Raw genomic sequence first — 9,666 nt, forward strand, 5'->3', positions numbered from 1 at the left:
ATCTTCAAAATAAAATAAAATACACATCAATAAAAAAAAATTTCTAATATAAGAAGATATTTAAAAGGAACATATAACAAAAAAATTTAATAAATAACTTACTAGATGCCTTTTCAATTGTAAATCTTCAAATAAAAAGCGAACAAATTTGAGAAGAATTGCGCGGTATGGTGGAGTATGAAATTTTCGATGACTGCTTTTTAGAGTGTAAGGGATAAGAAATGAATGTTGAATTTTTTGAAGTTGGCGTTCAATTTTTTAATGTGAATGACTGAGGGAATGGAGTGTGATATATATAGCTAAAAAAACCGCGATAAACAACCGCGGTGTCACAAACAATAACGCAGAAAAATTATTTATCACCGCGCTATCTTAACGCGGTGTCAGAGACTGGAAAAGCATAGCAGAAAAGTTGATAGTCACCGCGCTATGTTAGCGCGGTGTCAGGTACCGGAAGGACAATGTGAAGAATGAGCCACCGCGGTACCTTACCGCGGTGGCTCATTCTTAATTTTTTTTAAAAAAAATATTGTATGCCACCGCGGTTCATTACCGCGGTGGCATATTAAAAAATAATTTTTTTTAATAATTCTGTGTCACCACGAAAATATAATTTTTTTTATTGCCACCGCGATTCATCACCGCGGTGGCTTATTAAAATATATATATTTAAATCTTTGTCACCGCGGTAAGTTACCGCGGTGACAAAGGCAAAACATTTTTTTTTAATTTTAAATTGTGGCACCGTGGTGTTTCAGAACCACACCAAATCTCTAAATTTTTTTTTTCTGCATTATTTAAATAAATTTGCCTAGTCTCCTCCATTTATTTTCATATTTTTTTGGGAAAAATTTTGTCCAATTGGTAGATAAACACCTTTTAGCAAATACTCTCTCCTAACCCTATCTCTAATTGCAACATCAATATCATCAATTGGTTTTCTAAGACCATGATCAACAACAATATCATCTGAATTAAACTCATCACGACTTCTTTTTTGTGTACTAGTACTTTTAGAAGAACTAGAAATATGTGCTTTTATTTCCACATTTGGTTTGCTTCTACAGACCATGTAATAAAAGATTCCACTAGATTTCGTGGTCTCTTAATAACTAATTTATCCATTCCCTGAAAAATCAAAGCTATATTTATGTATATTATAATCACAAATTTCTTAAATAATTTTTATCTAAACTTGTTTATTTATTCTAAGAGATTTAGATAAAATAACATAAAGAAAACATAAATATAAAAGTAATAGAAACTTTGGTAAGAATTATTACTTGATGTTGAAAAAATTACGAGATGGAACAAACTTTTCTTGTACAAGAGAAATTGTAATTTTCTTTTCTTTGTATAGCAGTTGCTCACTTGTTGATGAGGAAGATTGGATGACAATTTATATTGATGAGAAAGATTAGATGAAAATTTATATCTCCTTTGTATGAGCTTGGGCTACAAAGAATTAACCTTTACTATCCATGTATAGTTAAGCATCTTCTACTGAGAGGATATCTCTGTAGGATTACATATTTAATATAGTCATGATTTATTTAATTTTTCTCCTCATGAACAACCTATTTTTTCTTCTTTATTTATTTATTACAACATTAATTAATCGGCTAAAAGCCTACAAGAATTGATGTGTTAAAAAGAAAAAGAGTTCAAGGGCTTAGCCGAAGCTAAGTCATGTCAAATAAGCCCATTTTACGTATAAAAAAAAATTAATCGGCATATAGTCCAAAAGGTAGCCCAAAGCCAAGCCCTGTCAGCTGCATGGGCTTGACAGGGCTTGGGCTTACCTCCGCGTGGGATGATCTAGAAAATATTTATCAGGTGATCTTCAAGACAAGAAAAAATATACGTGCTCATAATTCAAATTAAATATGGGATTATTGACGAGCCAAAATTAAACTGTGAATTGTTACACTTGCGGCTGCTAAAAGTTAACTTACTCCGCCATTATGTGCCTTTGTTATTAACTAATCTATGTACATATATATTATTTATATAAACAAAATTATTTATTTATTATTATCCATTGTGTTCCAACAATTTAGAATAAAAACTCTAGTGAGTTGAAATAACCGATGCATAAGGCATGCGTTTGGCCGCCGGAAGAAATTAAAGTATAGCTATTTTTTTGTGTCATTTGTGAAGCAATGGGGTTAAGTTCAAGAAATGCTAAATATAATATAATCATCTCCACACATCCTCAACGGCCGTTTTAGGATAAAATTCCAATTATTTAATTATCCTCAAGTTTATTTTTATAATAATTAAAATAATAATAATTTGAACAATGATAGATCCATCATTTTTTTATGTCAAACTATTCATTTACTTGTAACAATCAAGAAGTTGTGTATTCGACTCTATGAATGTGGATGTATAGTCTTTTTCTTTTTATAATAGTGTCTTGTTTTTGTTTATTTTAAATATATTTATTGATTTAAAAATATCGATATATTGAATTAATATTTGAATTTGAACGTGATGGATGATGCAATAATAAATCGATTTTTTTTTTTAAAAAAAAAGAGCATATTTCAATATGTCTTTTAGCAACTCTCACTTCAGATGCCGATACTTCTGAAAGTTTAAAATTTTATCGGTACATTGGAATAGAGTGTGAATGAAATGGGTATTTTCCAATTCATTGTTACATATATGATTGGTATAATTTATCATATTGTTCTCCAAAGTAGAAGATTACTCGTTCGATTCCCAATATATGACATTCATCATTTCTAATCTATTGAGAATGATGTTTTTGTTTTTTTTCCTATTGTATTTTTGTGAAATAGCTAAAACCTCTCCTGTGTTTTAAGATAGGCTAAAAATTTTCATGTTTTAATAAATTCAGCGTGAAACGCACACGCTAGAAATACGTTTTGGCTTACCGACAATATTGCCGTAAGAAAACCACGTTAAAAAAAATACCACAGTGTCTGTCAAAACATCAGACACAAAAGGTTACATTATTACTTAAACAATGCGTCCCAAATTTCATCCATAAATTCGTTGAAAAATAAGTGTCTAACTTCCCATCCCCCGATCGAAATTCCGACTGCTTATGTAATTCCTTCAGAATACCGTTGCAAATATTCCAATGGACATCTTCTTCCATTGAAAATATTTTTCGACTTTAATTTTTGAGGAGGTCTCTCATCAGTCGTAACAAACTAAAAGATCACCAAAAATTCATCAAAAATGGCGTCGCAATTCCATCCCTAAGAGGGCTTCTGTTTCGTAATGAACTTCTTTGTCAAGTTTTTTAAATGTAATTTTCATTCCTAGGTTGCATGTAGCATACCAAATATTTGTAAGAATTTGTATTGAAATGCCTTCACTGTCCAAAAACTTGAAATAGAATAAGAAGCCAGCGATCAAATTCCATGATTAGCTTTTTTATGTCAGATTTCATTTCCACTACACAAACAGTCCTAAAGGTTAAATAGAATATATATGCATGTTTTTTTTAAAGGGTGAATAGCAATTTATCCCCGTGTGATATTGAAAATGAACGCATTATCCCCTGTGAAAAAAAATATAGCAATTTACTCCCCCCGTACTTTTTAAAATGAAGCAATTTACCTCCTTATACGGGAAGGTAAAATTGCTTCATTTTAGAAATCATAAGGGTGTAAATTATTGTATTTTAAAAAATACAGGAAGGTAAATCATTATTTATTTTTTAATAAGGGAGTAATTTACTCATTTGCAGGGGTTGCTTGCATTTTTCCCTTTTTCTAAATTCTATTTCGAATAGAGGGATGGATATTTAGTGGAATTTTCATTACATTTCCTTTTCATACATTTATATATATGTGTGTATTGAGAATATTAAACTAAGTATTATTAGAATGAATTTAAATGTCCCTTCTTGGAAGAGCTAGCGAAAAATGGACCAAGTCTTGTATTCTTTCCATAATAATGTATTCTTATCAAAATAAAAGAATTTGTACACAAAAACTTCTCACAATGTTTGACTTTTCTCTTCTTCTTTCAACTATTTTCAACTTTAATCCGAAAACTCTCTCTCTCTCTCTCTCTCTCTCTCTCACTCATATATATATATATATATATATATACACACACCATTATAATGATATATATAGGAAGAGAAAAGATGTGAGATATTCTTGTCCCAACCCCACATGCCACATGCCTATAAGTACCTAGCCCCAAATTTGACTCCTATGTACGTACAACTTATCCCACTAGCTTGGAAGAAACCCTCCCACCCAACCCTCCCGCATCTCGCACTCGTACGCGGTTGCAATAGTTGGACGAAGAAGATTGCGTGTTGATTATTATTGTTGTTTCATAAGTTGGCGTTCCCAAGTCTTGCTTCCCATCCTACTTTCATATCCAAGTTAATTGGATGATAACATGTACCACTTGTCATATCTCTTTTCTTATTATAAAATATTTGAGTAATTTCGACTTCAATCACCATCATAAATCAGAGTACATATATGCTTTCAAGATTGTAAGTCGCTTATTGGAATAATCATGTGAAGCGTACAAAAAATTTGGCCACATTACAAGGGTCGAATGATCTTCAAAAAAATCCTAAAATATCACAAGACTAACACTGCAAAACAGAGGTTAGCCTCGATGTTTAAGTCAGTAACTGATTAAAGAAGAAATAAAAGGAAAAAACTTGTAATAAAATGAGAATAATGATAATATATGATTCAAAATGGTGAATATTGGGGTGGAGTGCAATTTGTAAGCCTAAAATAGCATAAGAACTGAGAGAGAGTAGTGCAAAAAAGTGAGTTTAAGAATAAGTGTGATGTTGTTTGATTTTTCCAAATGACTGCATAAGGCACCTACCTATAGACGTGTACAAAGTTGGATACAAAGTCAAATACCGAGTTCCATACGCCATTAAAAAGCTATTTGAGTTGGCTATCATACTCAACAAACTGTTGGTGATTTTAATAAGTATTGGTTGAGATACGTGAGCTGGATGAAATCCTATCAGATCTGTCTATTTTCTCGGGAATTAGTTACTCATAAACCTTCCAGCTCATTTATGCCCGATTTACCTAGAAACACTTGGAGATATTCTAGGGGGACGTGTATAAATGTGTAGGCAAGCTATATGACGTGTCCTCCTAGTTGTATGATGATGTGTCCGGCTGAAATAGGCTTATTTCTTATGCCTGTCAGTTTAGTAAAGTAGCAGGTAAGCTTGTTGGTCTTTCTTCCCTATTGATGGGCTTTACCCATCCTGCTGATGAGCCAGCTGGACTTTAGCCGATTGGGCTAGTATACCTAACTTGTGGACTTGGTCCAATCATTTTAAGGGGCATCATTGTGAATTACCCAGTAACACGTGTTAACTTGTTTCTTGTTATCACATCAACAATGGGAATGCATGTGAGATTGTATTTGACGATATATATTGGCCGTTCGACCAAGCCTCTTATATTAATAGAGATTATACCTTAAATAAACAGTATAAAGATTAAGATTATATTACACCTTAAAAAAACATGAATATGACCAAATAGGACGAAAGCCCATGTCTAATTTTTTATTCGGCTTGGCTCAAACTGACAACCTTATTTATCAGCTGTCGATTACAAAATCACTCTATCGATCAAATGCAGACGCGTGCATGCGTACATGTCCGGCACATGATTACTCCTATAAATATCAGTAAAGTTATACACCATATGAACTTTATAAGTTTATTATGAAAATACATCTCGCTAATTGATGAGATGAAGACTTGGTACTTATAAGACTTTGCATTATCCATCCAAACCGATACAAGACGCATGTCTACATCAATAATAATATATGTAATTAATCTTGCACTCCATCAATTATCGTTTTTTATGGTGTGATCACGCCACATTATTTTAGACTCATTCAAATGAGCAACTATTTAAAGTTAAATATAACTTAATATATAAGATGTTTGTTCGCCGACCAAACCCCACCTGAAATATCTTAGACTTGAGGTTGCTTACGGCTATGTTTGGCACAAATTTTTAAATATTTTTTGCAATAAGATTAATATTACGAGATCAGCATTGGAGAATGTGTTATGACATTTTGAGTTGCTAATATGTTAGAGATATTTTTAATTAATTAATAATATCATATATATCAAACTCGTTAATAACTATCAAAGGTATGATTTTTTTCATATTTAAATTGGCCTAATAATTTAGATATGTATAAGAATATATATTAAGAAATATATATATATATATGTTTATATATAGTCAATTTTGAGATTTTTCTATAGTATTTGGTAAAATTTATTTGAAAAAATAAGACATGTTTATTTTAATTTTCAAAGTATGTTGGACCTTCTCGGAAAAAATGAGGAAAAGTGTATCGAACAATCCATGGGTTTTGTCTTGCAAGAAACCTTTTGACATTGAAAGACACTATGAATCCACTTGACCAAAGACTGAATTTATAGAAGAGTATATATATATATGTATATATGTATATATATATAATTTTATATAAAAATATTTGGACAATTTGACCCCAATAATACTACGTATTAATTAATGTATGCTTCCAAAATCATAGGCCGTGGTCCATATGAATTTCGGAAAATTATCCACCAATACAACTCTTATGTCGACAAAGGAAGTTAACCCATAACTTTTGTCAGGAAGTGGCCGGTTTTTACCAACTGAAGTATTTACATCTAAAAATAATTCCTTACACTATTATGACAACAAAAAAATCATGATAATTCAATATTATTAACTATGGTCAAATAAAATTATTGTGAAAATTTAAATTTTTACCATGGTTAATCAATATTTACCATGATTTTTAGTTACGGCAAAAACATTTGTCGTGATTTTAGCTATGACTAATATTTTGACCTCACTTGTAAAAACAACTGCAAATGATTGTTGTGGAGCCCTGCTTAATTTATATTCACTATGATTTTTTTTTCTTTTCAACATAGTAATGAACTATAGTTAAAAATCATATTCTCCCGTGTACTTAGTGATATGAGTTATTTGAATGACAGGATAAAAAAAAAAATTGTATTAATTATACTATGATTACTTATTCTATTTGAGTGAGTAACTCATCCCATCTAAATAGATAAGTAAAGTTATTTAACCCAAATAGTAATTAGTACGGGATTCTTGGATTAAAAACGAGTATCCATAATGTAAAGTAAACACCTTACTTGGATATACAGGATTGTTTATACAATCTAATAGTCAAAAGTAAATGGGGCCTAGTGTACCAATACGAGGTATGTGTTGGTGGGTAACCTATAAGTACCCTTACAAGCGATCTATGATTTTGGGTGCGTATTCTGACCTGTAAAGGTGATGGAAATGAAAGTTAGAGGATTTGTACACATGGTGTGGTTTGTATTTCATTTCAAATATCATGCAGTAATTCGGAATAACAGATAAAATCATTCAATTCATAATATTAATAACTTGACAAGTAGACCAACCGATTCATAAATCATTCGCCACCGTACTTTACTATTTAATTAGTAACAACAAATCATTATTTTTTTCTTTTATTTATTTTTAGTTTTGAAATTTTATTACTATTTAAATAAAATGCCAGCGGCACACGATTAGTTCGGGGAATCTTTCTCTATCCAGTTAACCTGACCGAGTATTTCTCCACTCAATAACCAACCTAGTTGATCTAAAATCAAGTTCGATGTAACCCCAAAACTCAAAAATTACCCGATCAGCTCTATCTAAGCTCGTTATGGCCGGGTTGGAAACCGAACAACTCAATCCAAACGGCCCACCCATAATCACGTGCACAAAAATTATGTCATGTATATTATTTAAGAACAAAAATTATAATATATATATTAAATAAAAAATAATAAGATTTAGAATAAAAAATCGAGTGGTCATTGAAGAATTAAAGTATAGGTGATGTGCTACACATCCTCAACGGCCGTTTTAGGATAAAATTCCATATTATTTAAGTTATCCTTAAGTGTATGTTTGTAATAATTAATAATAAGGAATATTTATGTCCTCAGATCTGACATAATTACGCATAAATTTTTTATAGTTTAGAAAATTACATCTGATACACCTGATATTGTTTTCGTTTAACAAATAGATCATTCTATTAGTTAAAATTTACTGAATTTACTGATATAAGCAAAATTATTTAATGAAAAAAATCATATTTACCTCTGATTGCTTGTGAAGATGCATAAGGATAGTTTGAACAGAAAAATATTCGTTTGACCTATAATAAATCTGTAATAAGTCAATTAGGGCTAGATATGGATTTTCGTTCAATTATTTTGCTGATATTAGGAAATTCAATGAATTTTGACTAACGGGAGATCGATTTGTTAGACGAAAATAATATCAGGGGTACTAATAAATGTATTTTTCTAAATTATATAAAATTTGAGTATTATTATATCAAATCTGATGGGTGGAGGTTTAATTATCCTTAATAATAATTGGAACAAATGAACAATGATAGATCTATTATTTACTTATGTTGAGATATTTACTCTGGTGTAACAATGAAGGGTATATGTATAATTATTTAAAAAAATATGAATAATTTGTATAAACAAATCATAAATTAAGGGATGAAAATGTAATTATCCCTTAATTTAAAAGTGTCCTTTCTTGGAAGAGCTAACGAAAAATGGACCACGTCTCGTATTCTTTTAATTATAATAATGTATTTTTTCTATCTAAATAATTAAAGAATTTATACACAGGAACTCAATCTCACACTGTTTGACTCTTTCTCTTCTTAGAACACTTCTTATATATATATTTATAATTAGACCAAATTATAACGACCTATCCCGAATTTTGACATAATAATAAATATATTGCCGTTGGAAAATTGTCAATGCACTGGATGTTTGACGACATTATATAATTATTGGGTGAGATTTGAAATAATTGTTGATTTTGCCCTTGCTGCATTGTTTTATTTGTTTAAAAATTTAGAAAAAATTATAAAACAAAACGGGACAAAGTGGATAGAAAAATTTTAAAACTTAAAAAAAAAAAGACAACATTGTCCGCTTAGTCCATAAAATAAGTTTTGAAAATTTTTAAAAAAGAAATACGATTATAATTTATAGTTCATAAAAGCATTTTAATTAGTCCACCACAAAAAAATAAATAAAACCCTGATAGAACTAATAAATTGAAATGATTAATGAACCATCGTCAAAATTAAAAAATATTAATAATTTATTTAATAATAAAAATATATATATATAATTACATCAAATTTAAAAAATCAATTGTAATTTCCAGTTAGTGAAAAATTCATGTCTCAATTACAACACTGCCACATCCCACATGCATGTCAGTACCTAAAAAGACAAACCCCAAATTTGACGCTACGTACGTACAACTTATCTAACTTGCTTGTAAGCCACCCACCCACCACCCACCCACCCAACCCTCCCGCATCTCGCACTCGTACGCGGTTGCAATAGTTGGACGAGGAAGTTTGCGTGTTGATTATTAAGGTTGTTCATAAGTTGGCGTTGCCAAGTCTCGTTTCCCATCCAGAGTTATTGATCGAGGAGGATTCTGACCTAGTGAGCCATTGTAGTCCTGTATCATATTATTTTGTAAAAAGTAGCGTAGCTACCCAGTGCACTTGGAAACGGAACATCGAATCTCTTCA

Source organism: Sesamum indicum, linkage group LG6 (assembly GCF_000512975.1).
Source record: "Sesamum indicum cultivar Zhongzhi No. 13 linkage group LG6, S_indicum_v1.0, whole genome shotgun sequence".
In the NCBI taxonomy this organism is placed as follows: Eukaryota; Viridiplantae; Streptophyta; class Magnoliopsida; order Lamiales; family Pedaliaceae; genus Sesamum; species Sesamum indicum.